The sequence below is a fragment of the Nyctereutes procyonoides genome, unplaced genomic scaffold (assembly GCF_905146905.1).
Source record: "Nyctereutes procyonoides isolate TBG_1078 unplaced genomic scaffold, NYPRO_anot_genome, whole genome shotgun sequence".
Lineage (NCBI taxonomy): Eukaryota > Metazoa > Chordata > Mammalia > Carnivora > Canidae > Nyctereutes > Nyctereutes procyonoides.
In genome coordinates this window covers 6871337-6893261 of record NW_026575044.1, presented here as the reverse complement: position 1 = coordinate 6893261, position 21925 = coordinate 6871337, and positions in this window count along the sequence as shown.

The window sequence follows — 21925 nt, the reverse complement described above, 5'->3', positions numbered from 1 at the left end:
AATGAGCATGGTACCAGGGCCTAAGGGGGCAATCTTGGGGAACAGAACAAGGGTCCAGCCCCAGAAAGGCTGGACTTAGCTGCTGAGATATTAGATGTTGCTAAGAAAATGCCATTTTACTAATTTAGTTCTGTTAATCTCTAAACTCTATGTCGCCATCTTGTCTATATCCTCTGGAGACACACATGGAAGGTAAAGATCTAGCACTGGTAAGAAATAAGACCAAAGCAAATGTTTCTCTTGCACTTTTCATTAGAAGGCAATACAATTTGGGCACTGAACCAACTGATGGCTAAAAGGAAGACTTTGCTGATATTATTCATCTCCTTCAAAAGAGCTCAAGGCCATTAAATTTTTTTCTAACTCGTCTTCAAGATGTTCTCATAAGTTTGGGGCCAATCTGTCCTTCCTCCCTGGTTTTGTCTCTCCTTCCTGTCTTTCTCTCTGGACTTGGCCCTCTTTATAGCTTTCTAGAAAAACATTCTAGTGTCTTCAAAAATATCTTTTTCTTTAGAAGATTTATTTAGAGAGAGAGAGCGTGGGGGCACACACACATGGCTTGAGCAGGGCAGGAGGGGCAAAGGGAGAGGGAGAGAGAATCTCAAGCATACTTCCCACTGAATGTGGAGCCTGACACCAGGCTTTATCTCACAACCCCAAGATCATGACTCCAGCCAAAATCAAGAGGCACTCAACTGACCAAGCCATCTAGGTGCCCCCAGAAATACATTGAGTGCCGCACTCAAACTCCATTTTGCACATGTTCACTCTGTGTTAAAGCTCCCTATTACTGGCCCTTCCCCTGGCTTCATGATTTATGTTCCCCTGCCTAGTCCTTCTGTATTAATGTTTCACAAGTGCTGTATTATGGAGTCTTGCTTGCTATGACTCTGCCTCTAGAGACCATCTCTGGCTCTCTCTCGGCTGCATTGTCCATAGCCCTTAGCCTTACCCAGTCCCAAGTCTACCCCCTCTAAGAACCTGGCACAAGCTCGATTAAACAAATATGTAAGGACTACATGAACTGGGGAGAGTTGTAGAAATGTCATAGAGTCATATAGGACCTCAAAGTTCTTCTAATTTAAATCCACATTTTGCAGAGAAAGAAGTGCAGACAATAGAGAGTGTGGAATCTGCCACAGCTTGTTGGTGGCAGATCAAGTATCACACCTAGATTTTCTGACCCCAAGCCCAGCGTTCATTGTGTTTCCTCATGTTGCCCTTGGACTGAAGAAATTTTAAAAAGTAGCTTGCAAAATTGTTAATCAGATAACATGTAATATAATATAGCTTGATTTCTGTTTAATCTTCTGAGCCTAAAGCTTTGGGAATTTTAGGCCATTGAAGCCAAGTGCAATATTTAAAATTACCCATTTTCTTCTGTTAAAGACAAAATTTCCTTAGGGAAGAATACTAGAAATGTTAGTGGACCTCACCTGAAATTGCTTCCTGGTAATATCAGCTATTGCTTCTTAAGCCCTGGAAGGTGGATTAATAGATCTTGAATGGTTTGACATTAACAATTTTCTGTGTCCCACTTTTACATAAAAGATCATGTTTGAGGGTAAAGAAAGAAACAGATATCTAAATGAAGAAATATCTATTAATGGAAGAAGGAGATCTGAGCTGCTTCTTTCCAAATGTATTAAGGGAATTGCAAAAACACAATGAGAGGATGTGTAGTGTTATAAGAAGAAAGCTGAATATAAATGAAAGTCAGCGGAAAGACATTGCATGCTTTATTTGTCCTTGTTTCTCCTTACTAGAGTGAGTTGAAATCATGGTCCAGTAATATTTTCATTGAAGTAAAAGTCATCTTTACTCAGATGTAGAAGGGTAGCTACAAGAGTGATTCAATTTGTGCGTGTGTGTGTATGTGTGTGTGTTTGTGTGTGAGTGACTGAGGATTGGAGTGAGATTTTATTTTTAGGAATCTTCTTTGAAAAAAATGTTAATAGCTTTCAGAAAAGTATGATGTTAAATTCTGGCCAACAAATCATTGTATGCGACTGTGAACATAACCACACCCAAAAGCATTATTAAATTGTGGATGAAAGCCAAAAACACCGAGGATGCTAACCAGAAAAACCATGGTGATCTCAAAGATGTGGACTTTCTAACATTTAGTCATTTTGCTCTGTATAATCAAGATATTCTCTTGATGTCTTTATGATTACTATGAACCAATAACAAATCACAAATTTAGAATCAGATCCAAGAATATAGGAGATGAAAGTAACTAAAAATTATGTTTCCAAGCAATGAAATGATAATGGAAGTGAATCATTCATTATGTGCAGTGAGTGTACAATTATGTTATTTCTTATTTTCTTCTGATTTATGATTTTTCTAAACTTGTGGGATGGACTAAAATATAACAACTTCATATCTTTGCTCCAGGGTAATTTCTAATAATCTTTGCTTATCAGGAGCTTAAAAATGGAGCTTCCATTTGTCTATAGGTTCTTCCAGATTCCAGTGGCAGATAGGGGTATAAATGATTTCAGATTCTCAGTTCAGCACTCAGTGGAATCTGCCAAATAGGCTCCTTTCAATGCAATTATGCTTCTGTCAAATTTGTAGAATGTTTCATACATGAATGATGAAATGATCCAACTTTTACTTTATAGAAAAGTTATCTCTGATCACTAGAATTTATGGAATGGTTTCCCATAAAGGTTTGTTGACAAGATGCCATTGGCTGATGTAAGATTAGAAGAGAAAAATACAAATCACAATGTGTTCTATATGTCAGATAAGACAGACGCTGGTTTGAAATGATTGAAATCATTCCTGGAAAATTGTCTTAATCAGCAATCAATATTTTTCCACTCCGCTGAACACTGCTGAAGAACTTCATGGGTTTATAAGAGTAGAGCAAAAAAGAACCTTGAAAATAATCATAAACATCTTCCTTTTTATAAGTCAGGAAACTTACAGATCAAGGGTAAATAACTTGTCCCAAATCTCAAAACTAAGAAGTAGCTGGGACAAGAAATTAACTCTTTTACCTGACAGCCTAATTAAAGTGGGATAATCTGTCTCCACATGAACTTCAGCAAAATCTACTTCCTTTTTTACACATGGCCTGATAAATCTAAGCTTGGGCTTATGGACAGGATAAAAGGCAAAAACTCAAAAGGCTATATTTTTCTGACTTGATCTTTCCTTGTCTCAGGCAATTTCACTACAAAAATACATCCGGAAAAGGTGCAGCCTGGGTGGCTAAGTGGTTTAGTGCCGCCTTCAGCCCAGGGCATGATCCTGGAGACACGGGATCCAGTCCTAGTCCTATGTCTGGCTCCCCGCATGGAGCCTGCTTCTCCCTCTGCCAGTCTCTCTCTGTTTCTCACGAATGAATACATGAAATCTTAAAAATAAAATAAATAAAAAGACAAGAACAAAAAGGTGACCAGAGTGTAATTTTAGCATAGTGGTGGGGAGATTGAATTAATAAATTCTAAATTTATATTTAAAACCGGATGTAGTCTTGGGTGACAGCTTTCAAAATTTCAGCACCAGACAGCACTCCTACTCAACATAGACTTTAGAAAGGGAGTGATCCTTTGTGAAACCTGAATTGGAACTTTCTGGAATATGGAAAAGAAGAATTCTTCTCTTTTTGGGGTAGAGATTTTACGAGTCTTGGTATTTAAGCAAGAATGTGAACTAACACAGTTTAGCAATGTTTTTTTTTAACATCACAGATAGAAACAAAAGGAATTCTTTGTTTAATCCAGAGTGAATCAGAACATTTAATTAGCCAAAATACTCTAGAGCATCTGGATTAGTTAAATTTTTAGTGGAAGAGAGGTGCTGAATTGGATTTACACTGAATTGGATTTACATTTGGATTGCATTTGGATGCACAGTGGGATTCAAAACAGGATGTGTTGTGTCCTGAATTTGAAACCTGAGAACAATCTGTCAGGTGCTGAATGTTGGAAAAGTCTTTATCATTAAAGAAGATTCCAAAGGGCATAAAAGAAAGTAAACTAGGTGACATCATGATCATTAACAAATCCACCAAGGAGCAAAGTATAGCACACTGTATGTGCTACTAGCTAATATGAAAAATTCGGTGAGCTAGTTACCTTGTTTGCAAGGAATGCAACAATCTACTGGACACTTTCCATGTTTGATTTAAATTAGTGTGCTGGTGCTGGTTATGTACAACATAGCTTTATGCCTCAACCTGGACAGAGATCATACCTTACAGCTGTGATTGGGCTTCTCTCTGCTGCTCATGCAGAGCTTCTACACATTTGAGTTCTCTATGAGCATGAACTCTCTAATCTTATTTCTTAGCCTGGAGAGAAAAAGTTATGACTGCTTCATTGCTGCATCATCAAAAGATGTTGAGCCAACATCACTTTTCTTCTAAGGTTTTCATTAAATAATACCAAAACTTGAGTTTTATGTTTTCTTTTAAAAGATTCTACTAAATTAAACATTAGTTATTTTATGAAAGATACGGAGTCCATAAAGTTTTTATTAAGCTCAGATATAAAGTTAAAGAGAGTAATTGCTTTGGAGTGTCAAACTATAGCATTTGGGCTCTTTCTGCTCCTAGAAAAGTGCTGGGCCAGAAAAATCAAGAATATGCATATATAGTTCAAAAGAATGATGTGCTCAAAAGCCCTGATTGCCTGAATAAATTTGTCCTTCAAGCTCCCACTCATCTTTCTGATATGCAATAGGGCAAGAAAAGATAAATTTCATAACTGGTTTGGTTCCCAGACATCTTCCCTGCTTTTTCTTCTCTATCCTGAATATTAAGGTGGGTGCCTCTCACGTAGATTCACAGTGGCCTCAAAGATGGCATTGGAGCTCAGCTTTGTGAACTGGCACCCAAGTCTATGGAGCCAAATCCTGCTCCCTGGGTGCTGGGCAGCACAGGGCCACCAGCATAGAGGGAAAAGCCATCACTGGATCACCACACCAGTCTCTGGGATTATTAGCTATTGTTTCTGATGTGTGCTCTGGAGCTACAGTCTGGGGGAAGAGCCCCAGTTCTTTCCAGCTCTGAACAGGGAGTTTATGACAAGAGAGTGCATGTGCAGGACTCCTGGCACACAGCTTATATCATAGCCAGTATCTGAGGTCCCATTTTCATTGCCAGCTTCTGAAGCAAACTTTATTGCAGAAACCAGCTATTTTTTTTCTGTCTTATTAGAACTGCAGGGGAAAACTAATTTTCCCCAAGATTTTTATTGCAAAAAGGTAATGAGATTCCTTTATACCAATTCAGGATCACAATAAGTACTTTTGAATACTTTTAATAAGCAGCAAGGACGGTTGGATTAGGGGAGAAAACTTAGTCAGCATTAATAAAGCTATTAAAAATGTTTCCTTCTGAGTACCAAGGAATAGAAGCAATAATAATAGTGGGACAAATCTCATCTATGGAGATGGGTTGGTATTTACAGTCACAGCCTCAATAATAGCTTCTCATTTGTAACCTCTTCTTTCTTCCATGTTGTACATTTGAAACTCATATAACACTATATTTTAACTCTATTGGAATTTAAAAAAACCACTAAAAGGCATCACCTCATACCTATCAGAATGACTATTATCAAAAAGATAAGAAATAACAAATGTTGGGGACACTGTGGAGAATATATACACATATATAATCAACCTACCACAAAGGGGACAAGAATATACAACGGGGAGGGAGGGATCCCTGGGTGGCTCAGTGGTTTAGCACCAGCCTTTGGCCCCGGGCGCGATCCTGGAGTCCTGGGATCAAGTCCCGCCTGGGGCTCCTGGCATGGAGCCTACTTCTCCCTCCTCCTGTGTCTCTGCCTCTCTCTCTCTCTATCATAAATAAATAAATAAATAAATCTTTTTTTAAAAAGAATATACAATGGGGAAAGGACAGTAAATGTGTTGGGATAACTGGACAGCCATATGCAAAAGAATTAAACTAGACTGGTATCTTAGACTATACACAAACACTTACTAAAAAGAGATCAAAGTCTTGACCCAAAAACCTGGAACTATAAAACTCCTAGAAGAAAACATAGGCAGTAAGCCCCTTGACATTTGTTTGGTAATGATTTTTTGGATCCGACTCCAAAAGCAAAGGCACCAAAATAAAAAATAAACAAGTGGAACTACATCAAAAAAATGCTTCTGCACAGCAAACAAATAAACAAAACCTAAATGAAAAGACAACCTGGTGAATGGGAGAAAATATTTTCAAGTCATATACCAGATAAGGGTTTAATGTCTAAAATATATAAAGTACTCATGCAGTTCAATCGCAAAAAAAAACCAAAAATCTGATTGAAAAATGAACAGAAGACATGAAGAGACATTTTTTTTAAGAGGAGAGATAGAAGGAGAGAGGAAGGGAGAGCGAGGGGGAGAGGGAAGAGAGAATTTTTTTTTTTCTGAGATTTTATTTGTTCATGAGAGATAGAGGTAGAGGTAGAGAGAGAGAGAGAGAGAGAGAGAGAGAGAGAGAGAGACATAGGCAGAAGGAGAAGCAGGCTCCATGCCGGAATCCCAATGCGGAAGTCAATCCCAGGACTCTGGGATCACACCCTGAGCCAAAGGCAGGAGCTCAACCACTGAGCCATCCAGGCATCCCTAGGGAAGAGAAAATCTTAAGCAGACTCTATGCCCAGTGTGGAGCCTGACATGGGGCTCAATCTCACAACCCTCAGATCATGGCCTGAGCTGAAATCAAGAGTCAGATGCTTAATTGACTGAACCTCCCAGGTGCCCCTGAACAGAGATTTCTCCAAAGAAGATATCCAGATGGCCAACAGACGCATGAAAGGTTGTTCAACATCACTCATCATCAAGGAAATGCAAATCCAAATCACAATGAGATATCATCTTATACCTGTCACAATGTCAAAATCAAAAACACAAGAAACAAAAGGTGTTGGCTATGATGCTGAGAAAAAAGAATCCTTATGCACTGTTGGTAGGAATACAAGCTGATATAACCACTCTGAAAAATAGAGTGGAAATTTCTCAAAAAGTTAAAAATAGAGCTACCTTATAATCCAGTAATCACACTATTGGGTATTTGCCCCCCCAAATACAAAAATACTAAATGAAAGTGATAAGCCAAGAAACAGACTCTGAACTATAGAGAATAAAATGCTGTTACCAGAGGGGCGGTGGGCAGGGGGATGAGGAGAAACAGATGACGGGAATTAAGGAGTGAACTTATCTTGAGGGGAGGGGCACCAATGATGTATAAAGTGTTGAATCACTATATTGTACATTTGAAACTCATATAACACTATATTTTCTCTATTGTAGCTTAAAAAAACCATAAAAAGGCATCACCTCATACCTATCAGAATGACTATTATCAAAAAGACAAGAAATAACAAATGTTGGGGATGCTGTGAAGAAAACTCTTGTGCACTAATGGAGGGAATGTAAGTTAGAATAGCCACTATGGAAAATAGCATGGAGGTTCCTCAAAAAATTTAAAATATTACTATCATATGATCTAGCAGTTTTGCTTCTGGGTATTTATTTTAAGAAAACAAAAACACTAATTCAAAAAGATATCCATGCCCTTATGTTCAGTGCAGCATTATTTACAGTAGCCAAGATATGGAAACCTAAGTGTCCACCAATGGATGGATGGAAAAAGATATGGTATGTGTATACACACACACACACACACACACACACACACACATACATACATACAGTGGAATTGTGTTCATCAAAAAGGAATGGAATCTTGCCATTTGGGACAACATGGATAGAACTTGAGGGCATTATACAGAGTGAAATAAGTTAGATAGAGAAAGACAAATACCATATGATCTCACTCATATGTGAAATCTAAAAAACGAAACCAACAAAACACAAAAATCAAACTCCTAGATTAGAGAACAGATTGGTGGTTGTTAGACAGGTGGGGGGCAGAGGTGAGGGTAAAATGGTTCGAACAGGTCGAGAGACACATACTTGCAGTTATAAAATAAATCATGGGGAGATAATGTACAACCTGGTGACTATAGTTAATAATACTGTACTGTCTATTTGAAAGTTGCTAAGAGAGTGTATCTTAAAAGTTGTCTCACAAGAAAAAGAAGAAGAAAAAAATTTTTGCAATTATGTTTGGTGACAGATGGTAACTAGATTTTTTGTGGTGAACCTTTTGCAATGTATGCAGATATCAAATAATTATGTTGTACACCTGAAGTATTAGTATAAAGTTCATGTAAATTAAACCTAAAAAAAAAAAAAAAAAAAACCCCAACCCCAGAATAGTCTTCTAATTCCAGTAAGATTTAGCTCTCATAAATGTCATGACACTTCTCAGGGATTATTTACCCTTTAGTAAATGTGATGAAACTTCTCACAGGATTAAAGCTACATGTGAGAAATGTCTAGCTATGGAGTAATCTGTGGCAGAAATTGTCAATTCTCCTTCCAGCCTACCACCTCCCTTGGATGGTGTACAAGGAAGAATTGACTTGGTTCTAGAGTCCTCACTTAGATTGGTGGCTTTCGATGGCAGATGATTTCCTGCCTTGAGCAATGTCTGGAGACAGCTTTGGTTGTGAAAGTTTAGGAGATGCTACTGGTATCTAGGGCAGAGAAGTCAAGGATGTTGCTAGACTCCCTACAATGAATAGACTCCTCCGTAAAGAATTATCTCATTCAAAATGTCAATAGTACTGAGGTTGAGAAACCTGATTTAGAACAATAACAAGGGTTTCAAATGAGAGCATTCAGGAACAGATATTGGGTGGCCTCAATCATAAATGTCTTAATAATTGGAGTGAGCTATGGGGAGTGGTGGAGAGAGGGCATGTTAAGGATTCTTCCTAGGAAGGCTTCAGTCTGTTTCTCTGTTTGCAGAGCCTGATTCCCTTATGTGGCCAGACACTGTAAGGTCAAAGTGCTATGGGGCACTGACTCCACTGTTGACAAACTCATGTGAAATTGATGTATAAACCCAGTCAATATACTACCATATAACTAGAAATATAATTTGTGAACAGACACTTGAATCATCTTATCAGGATAATCTCTCCCTGCAGGGAAATTTATAGGTACAAACATAGAAGCAGAATATTTCTTGGTAAACATACACTTGGAGAAAGGGGAGTTGGCTGGACCAGTGACATATCCTATGAGAGCTTTCTGTCTCCGAGGCCACTGTTAACGCACTTGTTAAATGGGCAAGATACTTTTTTTATCCATAATTTTCTATTTAAAAAATAAGTTAAAAATTATATGTGTATAAGGTGTACAATGTGATGTTTTGTCATACACACACATTGCAAATGGATTAGATCACTACAGTCAAGATATTGAACATATTCAACATTTCACAAGGCTACCACTTGTGTATGTGGGCGAGAGAGGAACTTAAGATCTACTCTATTAGATTTCAAGCCTATGGTACAGCATTAACTATAGCCACTATGAGGTGCATTAGATCTCCTGAACTTACTCATTACACATAACTGAAGCTTCATACTTCCGACCCCGCCCCTGGTAGCCCCATTCTGCTCTCTGCTTCTGTGGATTTGAGTTTTTTGGATTCTACATAAAAGTGACATCATAGGGTATTTTTCTTTCCATGTCTGGCTTATTTCACTTGGTATCATGTCCTCCAGGTTCATCCATGTCATCACAAATGGCAGGATTTCCTTCTTTTCTTTTTTTAAGATTTTATTTTTAAGTAATCTCTACAACCAACATGGGGCTCAAACTCACAACCCTGAAATCAAGAGTCACATGCTCCACCAACTGAGCTGGCCAGGAGCCCTTTACTTTTCTCTACTGTTCTGTTCTGTTCTCTTCTCTCTTTTCTTCTGTCTGCACCCTTTCCAGCACTTATCTTGTTCTCACCCTTTTGATAGTAGCCATTCTAACAGGTGTGATATGACATGGTGTTGTGGTTTTGCTTTATTTTTTAAAGATTTATTTATCTATGGGAGAGACTGAGAGAGAGAGAGAGAGAGAGAGAGAGAGAGAGAGAGAGAGAAAGTGGAAGTGAGGGGAGAGGCAGAGGGAAAGAATTGTAAGCATACTCTCCACTGAGCATAGAGCCTGACGTGGGGCTCCATCCCAGGACCCTGAGATCATGACCTGAGCTGAAATCAAGAACCCGGTGTTCAACCCACTGAGCCACTCTCCCTGCACTATGCTTTGATTTGCCTGTCCTTGACAATTAGTGATGTTGAGCACCTTTTCATATATGTGTAATTTTATGCATAATTTGTATATGTATAATTTTCCCTGTAATGTATTCTGGGAGTTTTGTGGTCTTGGGTCTTCTGTTTAAGTCTTTAAACCATTTGGAATTGTTTTTGTGTATTGTGTAAGGGTCAAATTTAATTTTTTTGTATGTGATTATCTAGCTTTTCCAGCATCATCATTGAAGAGACCGTCTTTTCCCCATCGTGTGTTCTTTGTACCCTGTTGAAGAGTAGCTGTGCCATCTTCAGTTTCTCTCCTCAATATTTTTTAGTTTTCAGTATACAGATCTTTTACCTCCTTGGTTAAATTTATTCCCAAGTATTTCATTCTTTGTGATATTATCATAAATGGGACTGTTCTCTTGATTTCGTTTTTGGAGAATTCCTTGTTGGTATAAAAAAATACTACTGGTTTTTTAATGTTAACTTCATGACCTGCAACTTAACTGAATTCATTTATTAGTTTCAACAGTTTTCTTTTTAATGGAGCCTTTCTGGAGCTTTCTACTTATAGGATCATGTCATCTGCAAATAGAAATAATTTGACTTCTTTCTTTCTGATTTTGATGCCTTTCGTTTCTTTACCTTATCTAGTTGCTCTAGGACTTCCAATATTATGTTGAATAGAAGTGGTAAGGGTTTATTTTTAATTTTTTTTAAGAGTTTAAAGCTCTGTTTTTCTCCCAAAATTATGTTAGTTGTGGGATTTTCATAAACGGCCTGATTATGGTAAGTTCCTTTTTATTGGTTTTGTTGAGAGTTTTTATCATAAATGAAAGCTGAACTTTGTTAAATACTTTTTCTGTGTTTATTGAGATTACCATGTGTTTTTAATTTTTTATTATGTTAATGTACTATAACACATTGATTGATTGTGGTAAGTTGAACCAATATTGCATCCCAGAGATGAATCCCACTTGGTCATGGTGTGTAATCTTTTTGATGCATTGTTGAATTCAGTTTTCTAGGATTTTATTGAGTATTTTTGCATCTAGATTCATCAGAGATATTGGTCTATAGCTTTCTTTTCTTTTAGTGTCTCTGGTTTTGGTATTAGGGTTATACCGACCTCATATAATGAATTCAGAAGCATTCCCTCTTCTGTTTCTGGAAGAGTTTAACAAGGATTGGCATTAATTCTTCTTTGAATATTTGTTAGAATTCTCCTGTAAAGCCATCTGGTCCTGGGCTTTTCTTTCCTAGGAGGTTTTTAATCTCTACGCCCACTGTGGGGCTCGAACTGCCAAACCCCAGTTTGAGAGTCACTTGCTCTAGCAAGCAAGCCAGGCAGGCACCCTGTCTTGGGAGATTTTTAATTACTACTTCAGTCTCTTAATTTTTAGTGGTCTGTTCAGGCTTTCTAATCATCCTTGGTTTCATTTTGGTTACATTATATGCTTCCAGGAATTTGTCTATATCTTTTAGGTTATCCAATTTGTTGGTATATAATTGTTCATAAAAGTTCCTTATTATTCTTTTTATTTCTAATGCATTCCTTACAATATTTCCTTTCATTTCTGATTTTATTTATTTGGGTCTTCTCTCCTTTTTAATTAGTTTGGTTGTGGGTTTTGTTTTTCTATTGTCTTATTTATTTCTGCTCTGATCTTTGTTATTTATTTTCTTCTGCTAACTTTAGGCTTTATTCCTCTTTCTGATTCCTTGAGGTGTAAAGCTAAGTTCTTTATTTGAGATCTTCTTCTTTTTTTTTTAATATTTCATTTATTTATTTTAGAGAGGGAGAGTACAAGCAGGGAGAGGGGCTGAGGAAGAGAGAGAGAGAGAATCTCAAGCAGTCTCAACACTAAGTGGAGAGCCCTAAGTGGGGCGGGCTCAATCCCTTGACCCTAAGACCATGACCTGAGCCAAAACCAAGAGTCAGTTGCTTATGTCACTAAGCCACCAGGCACCCCCCCCCTTTTTTCAGTATAAGCATTTATTGCTATAAACTTCCTTACTCATACTGCTTTTGCTATATCTCATAAGGTTTGGCATGTCATATTTTTATTTGTCTCAAAATATTTTGAAAATTCTCTTGATTACTTCAGTCATGGTTATTCAAGAGTGTGTTTTTGGTTTCTATGTATTGGTGAATTTTCTCAGTGTTGATTTCTAGTTTCATCCCATTGTGGTCTAAAAAGATACCTGTGATAATTTAAGTCTTATTAAAAAATTTAAGACTTGTCTTGTGACCTAACATGTGATATATTCTGGAGAATATTCTGTGTGTGCTTGAGAAGAATGTGTATTCTGCTGCTGTTGCGTGGAAAGTTCTAAATTCATCTATTTGGTTCATTTGGTCTATAGTGTTGCTCAAGATAGTCCTTTCTTTATTGATTTCCTGTCTGGATGTTCTTTCATTATTGAAAGTGGAGTATTAAAGTTTCCTACCATCAATGTATTGCTGTGAATTTCTCCCTTCAGATCTGCCGATATTTGCTTTATATACTTAGGTGTTTGATGATGGGTATATATATATTTATAATTTTTATATCTTCCTGTTGAATTGACTCTTTGATCATTATATAATGACCCTCTTTCTCTCTAGAGGCACTTGTTGACTTGTATATAGCCACAACTTTAATTTGGTATCATTTTCCCAAAATATTTCTTAGGGACAAGATACTCTTGATGGGTGAGGGGAAGGCTCACTGGATGGAACACAGCCTTTCACTCAAGGTTCCACTAGAATAGCTCTATTTATATTTGCTTTATTCATTGGGGTTTTGTTTAAAATTTCAGTAGGGAAAAAATGGTTCTATTATTCACAAAGTTAGAAAATCCTCTGTGTTGTCCACTGACCCACCACTCCTCCCTGACATACTGACATGTTTACTCTCTTGCTGGTCTTTCATAGATGCTCCAGGCTGAATCCCGTTGTGTTTACAGAGCTCTTCTCTAGACAGCCACTGAGGATACAACCAATTACATTTTGATTTATTAAACTTTACTTCCTGCTATGAATTGAATTGTATTACCACAAAAGTCCTAATTCCTGGTGCCCCTGGAATGTGACCTTTCTTAGAAATAGGGCATTGGCAGATTGGAGGTTAGATGATCCTCCCGATGCAGTATGACTGTGTCCTTTTAAAAGGGGAGGACATTTGGACCCAGGGACAGACATGCATACAGAGAGAACGTTTATGTGAAGATGATGCATCTGCAAGGCAGAGATTGCCGGCAAACTACCAGAAGCTAGGCAAGAGGCCTGGAACAGATCTGCTAACACTGATCTGATCTCAGACTTCTAGCTCCAGAACAGTGAGACGGTAAGTTTCTGCTTTTAAACAACCCAGTTGGTGGCCCTTTGTTATGGCAGCCATAGAAATCTATGGAAGCCCACATTTCAGCCCTGAGCTTCCAGGCCACTGAGATTGGAATTTTCAGGGTTCCCAGACCTTGTCAATTGCACATTGACAGCTCATCTCCAGGACTATTTTCACTTCTAGATAATCTCATTCATTGGGGTGATTGTTCATTTGCTTCACTTTGCTGGCAGCCTTAATTACAAATTCTTAATTAGGGGATACAGGGCACATGTCTCATAAATTCTTCCTGTATCAACAAAACATCATATACTGGGGTTCTTTTTGGTCTCTAAAATGCAGAAGTGAGAGAATCAATGAGAAAATCAAGGAATCAAGGCTTTTTAGAAAAAAAGAGCTGGCTCATAGTGGGTTTGTACTATAAGGTTTGTACTATAAATAAGGTCATCTTAACTTACTCTTTTCAGAAGTAGATATTATTATTATTATTATTATTATATTATTGCCAAAAAGTCAAGGGAATAGGAGGGTCAGGGACTTCTTAATTATGTAACATATACTCTTAAATTGGGGAATGAGTTGGCAAAACAGACCTTGACAACAAGCAGTTCAAATAAGTTGGTGCAAGATTAATAGGTTTCTAATTGCCAATTTCCATGCAAATGTAGTTAAGGCAGTAGCTGCTGCCTTATAATAAACTGGAGGCTTATTTGCATTGTTTTCTAAGATTCTTGGCAGTTTTGCAAGTAATCAGGATTTTGCAACCAATAGGGTACCCACCTCAATAGGTTACCTCACAAAGAATTTTTAGCTTCCTTAGGCTGGTGCTCAAAGATCATGGTTGGCACAATGTTAAGCCCGGCTCTCAGAGTCCTCCAGCACATTCAGACCCAAGCAGCCTGCTCTAGGTCCTCTTCCTAAAAAACAGATATCTCCACATTGGACCTCTTCTAAGCTTTTTCTGCCTTAACGATCAATATCTCATCCACTGAATTGCTCTGAGTCCTAAGAGTCATCCTTGATGTCTCCCTCCCTTGCTCTCTTGTAGCCAAGCCATTTCCAAGTGCTGTCATTCTGGACTCCTAAATATCTATAAATCCATGCTCCCCTCAGGATGGCCACACCCCAACAAGCCATCGTGACCTCTCACTTGCAGGGTGGTAATAACCTCCTGACTGACCTCCTTTCATCTCTTCTTGCTCTGACACAAATATAGACAAAGACATAGTTTTTTCCCTTATCAAGCTTAGCCTGGAAGGGGTGTGGGGTGGGGGAGGAAAACTATTAACCAAAAAAATTATATAACTTTTTATAAAGGTAAAATTATTATAGTGATACATGCTAAGGAGAGATGCATGGGCTATAAAAACTTTTATCAGAGGAACTAATCCTATTGGGGAAAGATTTCTCCAGAAAGTGATGATTAAAAGGTGTGGATTGACCCAGGTAGAGAGGTAGAAAGTGGATGAGTCAGTCCCTTGCATGAGGGAGCAAGGCCTGTTGAGGAAAGAAAAGTCCAAGTGTCTGATGCAGACTCAGAGGGGTAATGTGAAGGCTTTGGATCTCTATCCTAAGAGCAGTAGGAACACACTGAAAGGTTGTATGGGTGAATGTATTGTGGAATATCGAATAACAGGAATTTGATCAGATTTGATTTTTTGGAAAGATCTTTCTGGCTGTAGTGTAGTCAACGTAGACTTGAGGAGAAGAGGTAGGCCTGCAGAAGGCCAGGCCAGAGGTGACACTTGTGGATCAGAGTGCTGGTGATGGAAGTGGGTCAAGTGGCCAGACTTTGTGGGTAAATTAATGGGAGTTCCCACTACTCTTCTGAGGAAGCACATAAGACAGCCATCTGTTCTGTCTTACGAGATCACATAAAGGTTCTTTCTGGAAATAAGGCTGGGCTGAGACTTGAGGCACAAATAGAGATGGGTCTTCAAAAGTAGAATAAGAGGATGGAGGTAAAAAGACTGAGATCTCAGTCTATGAACGTCTGGAAAGCAGTAAGGACCATGCCATTTTGCCTCATGTCTTCCAATCCAGAGTCTAACCTTGAATCTGGCACATTCTGAAAGGGAATAGTGGTTAAATAAACATGAGTGAACTTAGGAACAGGTATTAAAAGCAGTCTGTCTGATGCCAAGAGTCAAGCTCTTTTCTCTCTGTCAGGCTGCTTCAGATAGTAATCATATAATATTTCTATCTCTTTATTATAGATGAGGAAACTAAAATTCACCAAATTTCAAGCATAATCAGGAGAAAAGACCGATTTCATGGCAGATTAAAACAGATGATTTGGGAAAGACAGGCTTTTGTCAGATCTGTAGATTTATTAGTTATAAGTTAGTATGAATCAATCTTTTTTTCCAGAAGAAACAAAGTTTGTCTCTAAGTTTACACATCAGAGCCCTGGAGTCTGATTTTAATGTTGAGATCAAAAGGAGGTTGGAAGACTGTTATTAGAAGTTTTGTTTTTGTTTTATTTTTTGTTCAGTATGCTTATAAATCTTCTCCCTAAGTGATAGCAACTAGTCACATAAAAGTCAGAATAGGCAAGATTGGGGCACCTGGGTGGCTCAGTTGGTAAATACTGACTCTGGATTTCAGCTCAGGTCATGATCTCAGGGTGGTAGGATTGGGCCTTTTGTCGGGCTTCAAACTCAGCAGGGAATCTGTCCTTGTCCCTCTTCCTCTGCTCCTGCCTCACCCCCACCCCTGGTTTGTGCTCTCTCTCTCTCTCAAACAAACAAACAAAAGGAATAAGCAAGATTATGCTCTAGTAACAAAATAAACTCCAATTTCGCTTTCTTTTCCAAAAAAACCCTTTATTTATTAAATAAACACGTATTTATTTATTTATTATTTATTTATTTATTTATTATCTTTTGTAAAAAGATTGAAATGTAATTGATATATAACACTGTATTACTTTTGGGTGTACACTGTAATGGTTTGGTATATATATATAGTGCATTATGTGTGTGTATATATATATGTGTATATATGTGTGTGTGTATATATATATAGTGCATTATGATTATGTTGCGCACCACAGTAATGATATGGCATATGATTACCACAGGAAGTTTAGTTAATGTCTACCATCACATCTACACATTTTTTTCTTGTGACAAGAACTTTGAAGAGCTACGCTCTTTGCAACTTTCAAATATCTGAGTTGAAATATTTGAAATATTCCAAATATAGTGAACTAACGTCACCATGCATAAATTAGCCCCCAGGACTTATTTATTGCTGAGAGTCTGTACCTCTTGACCCCCTTCACCCATTTGCCAACCCCCCACTTCTGGCAACCACCTATCTGTTCTATCTATGAGTTCACTTTTTTTTTTTATGACTCCACATAGAAGTGAAATCATACAGTACAGATGACCCTGATCAATACTGGTTTGAACTGTAGAGGTCCACCTATATGAGGGTATTTTTTTAAAAAAAATATTTATTAATTTATTTAGAGAGAGTGTGTGAGAAGTAGGGGAGGGGCAGAAGGAGAGCAAGAAGCAGACTTCCCAGAACACAGAGCCTGACATGAGGCTCTACCCATGACCCTGAGATCATGATCTAAGCCAAAATCAAGAGTCCCATGCTTAACCGAATGAGCCATCCAGGTACCCCATGATTTTCTTAATAGCATTTTATTTTCTGTAATTTACTTAATTGTAAGAATACATTATATAATACATATAACCATAACATACGAAATATGTGGTAAAGCTTCCAGTCAATAGTAGGCTATTAGTAGTTAAATTTCTGGAGAGTCAAAAATATACAGTGGATTTTTTTTTATATGGTGAATTTTTGATTGTACGAGGGTTAGTTCCCCTAACCTCCCAGTTGTTTAAAGATCACCTGTATTTGTCTTTTTCTGTCTGAGTTACTTCACTTAGCATAATACTCTCAAAGTCTATCAATGTTGTCATAGAAATCTCAGTTTCTTGACAGAGCAAAAGGTAATTTCTTGTTTGTGACTCATGGACCCAGGATGATGGATACACTGAGACCTCAACAGACAGCCTTTGTAATCAGAAGAGAAAACACAACAAAAAAGATGAGAGATTGATGCAGGCAGGGCCTTTGATACATTATACTTCTGCTCCCATCTCAGTAACCAGCTCTGTGTAACTTCATCAGGACTGGGAGGTATAGTCTCCGTATAACTAGAAAGGAAATGAAAATTGGATATTTCATCAACTATAGAGTCTCTAATCTCCTTATTGAAGTGACATGTTTCCCGACTTTGATAGATCATGCAAAGTATCTCTTTAGAATAAGGAACAAAGTATTCTCTATTTCACTTCTAATAAAATCAGACAAATAGTTGGTGCCAGGTATGAGAGGAAATAGACACAAATTTTCTTCTTACCATCTACTATGTACCAGGCACTAGCCTAAGAATTTATAGAGTTGAAGTCACATGGGAGAGAAGGAACTCAGAGTTCTGGCTTTTATTCTTGGCCAGGGCTGGTCTTTGTTTCAGAGTTAACCTCAGTGGTGGCTCTCAAGTATTTGGTGTCCATGAACCAATTTAAGGAAAACACGAACATCAATTTAGGTAAACATATACTTTAAAAAATATTCATTATGAATTTGAAATATATGTAAATTATTTAAAATAATGGTAACTATGATTTCACATTAGTGAGTGAGATGATTATTTCAACTTTCATCAAAGTAACTCTATTGAGCTTGAGGGCAAGTAACTTGAGCCATAGATCAGATTCCATGTCTACTTTTTATTCATACCTTTTATTTCTACTAAATTGGAAATGCCAAATTCACAATTTTAGGTCCTTTAGAAAGGTTGCAAATATTTGGTGGCTGTCAGTGCTGAGAACTGGTCACAATGAAACACTAGAAAATTCAAAAGTATAATTAGGGAGATAGGAGAAAATAGATTACTAATGAATTCACTGATTGCATGCTGTTCTGGAAATTAAAATGATATTTTGTTCAGATATTAGATGTGGTTTTACATTTTTTCATAGTCGGTGATTAATTTCACCCTCTAATGAGTGACATAAAATATCAAAATATTGGGACAGAGTTGAATTCTTAGCAATTGACTTATTCAGTTCATTGCTTAAACTTCTTATAAATCCTGATTAAAATCCCAGTATAATCTGTGCAGGTTACTTATGACCCCCACATACATTGTTGAGTTAATTTCTTTGGCTGAGCCACTCGAGGTGGTAGAAATGATCTTTACTACAATTGCCATGTCATGAAAAAAATGTCTTCTTATCTCTCCCCTCATTTCAGAAATGGACATGAGCATTTTGCCCTTAATAGTTAGCAAGGTCTTGTCCTTATCGTTCATTTCTTTGCCCAGCATGTATGAAGATGTACACTAAGGAAAAAACTGTTTTCATTATTTTCTTCAACACTGAATCAAGAGGCTCATTACTGATCACCAACTACTGTCTGTTAATAAAGCAGTAAGTATCTGAATTGGGATTTAGAGACAACTTCTATTCATAAAGCTAAGGACTGGTACCCTGCTAGGAAACATGCCAACACACATTTTTTTCAATATAAAAATCAGACCAAGGGGGGCCTGCTAAGTCAGTTAAGCATCTAACTCTTGATTTTGGCTCAGATCATGATCTCAGGGTTATGAGATCAAGCTCCACACCGGGCTCCACTCAGCATAGAGTCTGCTTGAGATTCTTTCTTCTCCCTCTATGTCTCCCCTGGCTCACATGCACGTGCGCTCTCTCTCCCTCAAATAAATAAATAAAATCTTTTAAAAAAATCAGACCAATAAACAATTGTTCCTACTTTTAATGGCATTGATTTTCAATGCCAAACAGATAAAAGTCCCTCTGTTATACATACTATACATTTTCCAAGTGCTTATTCATGCTTTGTACAACAGTGGTATTGTTCATCCCCAAAGCAAACTATTTTCTCTCACACATATGTGATGGTGGCTATTCCTCTACATCAAATGCCATCGCTCAGAGTTCCATTTCAGAAAGGATTTGTGCTAATAGCACATTCTGCATTCTCTCTGAGCATCATTTCATAAGCCTTCCTCCTGTTTTCTAAGACTTTTGGCAATCCTGTAGCTTGCCCCATTTTTGCTATAAAGAATACAACTTTGAATGATGACTTTGTGATTTTGATTTCTTCTTTGCTTTTTGTGACTAAGATAATTAATTTTGTACTAAAAACAATTCTTTTAATTTAAGGGGCTTACAAGTTAGCGTCCTATCTTTGCAAATGATGAAACATTCTTCAGTGACTCCCAAACAACATTTGGCCAAGTATAACAACAGAGCACACTAGAAGCCCTAGAAGCAAGTAGTAACAGCTAGCTAGTCTTTGTGTTTTCATTATTATGCTCCTGTTCACTTGTGTCCTTATCAGCTGCTGCAAAATCCTCACCTGTCTCAGAGAGTGCATGGTGCTGGAATTCCTATTCCTCTTCATGTTTATTGTGTTATTCTGAATTGCTGTGTTTAGGTTCTATTTTCATCACTACTTTCATGCATCAGTGCAGTGTTTTGGAGTCAGCCATCCCTTTTTGTCACTTTGAAGATATTATTCATCAAAATAATAACGAGAAAAAGTAGAATTTAAACAACATAAAGCATTACATGCCATTGACATGAAAATACATTAGCCCAGATGTCCTGGACCTTGGAATGTTAATCAAGATAATATAATTCTTCATCTTATTTATTTATTTATTTATTTATTTATTTATTTATTTAGATTTTTTAAAAAAGATTTTATTTATTTATTCATGAGAGACACACACACACACAGAGAGGCAGAGACACAGGCAGAGGGAGAAGCAGACTCTATGCAGGGAGCCCAATGTGGGACTCCATCCCTGGTCTCCAGGATCAGGCCCTGGGCTTAAGGTGCTAAACCGCTGAGCTATCCGGCCTGCCCTCATTCATCTCCTTTAGTGTAAACAGATGGTATAAGAATATAAGCATTATCAAAAATACAGAATATTTTTGTTAAAGAACTAATTAATTTTTATGTTTCTAATGTAAGGAAACTTATTTTGTAGTTTTTTGCTCCCAAATGGCTAAACCACCTGTAAACAGCTTGAAGGATTACCAGGGATTTCTGGGAATAGCCTGTAGTCAAAGAACTGCATTTGGATAAACTCTGACCTGGTAGGAAAGAGTGAGAGCTGTCGTCCACTGCCCAGATTCCCCCTTCAGGTCAGAAGCTCTATTTCCCTGGGTGATAGGATGTTTGGCAGTTGACCGCCCTAGGCTGTCTCCCTCAGGGACTTGCCCTTGGCTGAAGAGAGCCTCCTTGCCATGGTCACAACCCTTCTAATGGGTCAACATCCATCCGAAGGTTGGTGGATGTTGGGTACATATATTTGGTCCTCTTATCTCAATTCAGGACAATTTTCAGTTGTTTCAAGTCTTTTGGTCATATGAATTAAGTTTTTATGAACATGGACATATCCACCATCTTCTCAGGTATATATCTAGAAATGCAACTGCTGAGTCAAATGTTTAGCATAGAGGTAATGCACAGAATTTTCCAGAGTGGTTGAACCAATTTCCATGGACCACAGAAACATTTGAGAGACTGCCAGTTTCACATTCTTCCCAAATTTGATATTTTCTTTTTCGTTTTAGCTCTTCTGATGGGAAGGTGGTAGTATGCCATTTTGATTTTGATTTGCATTTCCCCAATAAGGACTGATTTTTGGGAATTTTCCTATGCCTATTTACCATTTGGATATTCTATTTTGTAAACTGGGTAAGTCTTTCACCTACTTTTATTTTTAAAAAATTTTTTAAAAAGATTTTTATTTATTTGAGAGAGAGCGCGTGAGCGCATGTGCACGAGTGGGGGGAGGGACAGAGGGAGAAGCAGACTCCCCACCAAGCAGAGAGCCCAATGTGGAGCTCGATCCCAAGACCCCAAGATCATGACCTGAGCTGAAGACAGATGCTTAGCCAACTGAGCCACCCAGGCACCCCTCGCCTATTTTTAAAAATTGGGCTTTTTCTTATTAAGTTGTAGGCATTCTGGATACAAGCTCCTTTGTGTGTGTAAAAAAATATAGATTTATAGTATGAGAATATATATAATTCATCTATAAGGGTATAGATAATGTGACATAATATGAAAATATATATGTAGATATATACGCATATCCTCATTTTACACACACATGTGTTTCTCAGCCTATGGCTTACCTATTTGCTTTCTTAATCATGTCTTTAATATGTAGATTTGCTTTATTTCATCGAAGTTCAATTTGTCAAAAAATTTCCCTTGATGGTTAGGGCTTTTGTGTCTTAAGGAACCTTTGCTTAACCCCAAGGTCATGAAAATATGCTCCTTTGTTTTCTTTTAAAAGTTTTATTCATTTAGCTTTCACATTTATGTCTATGATCCTTCCCAATTTAATTTTTTTGTATAAAGTGAGGTGGAGTAAAAATTATTCTTCCA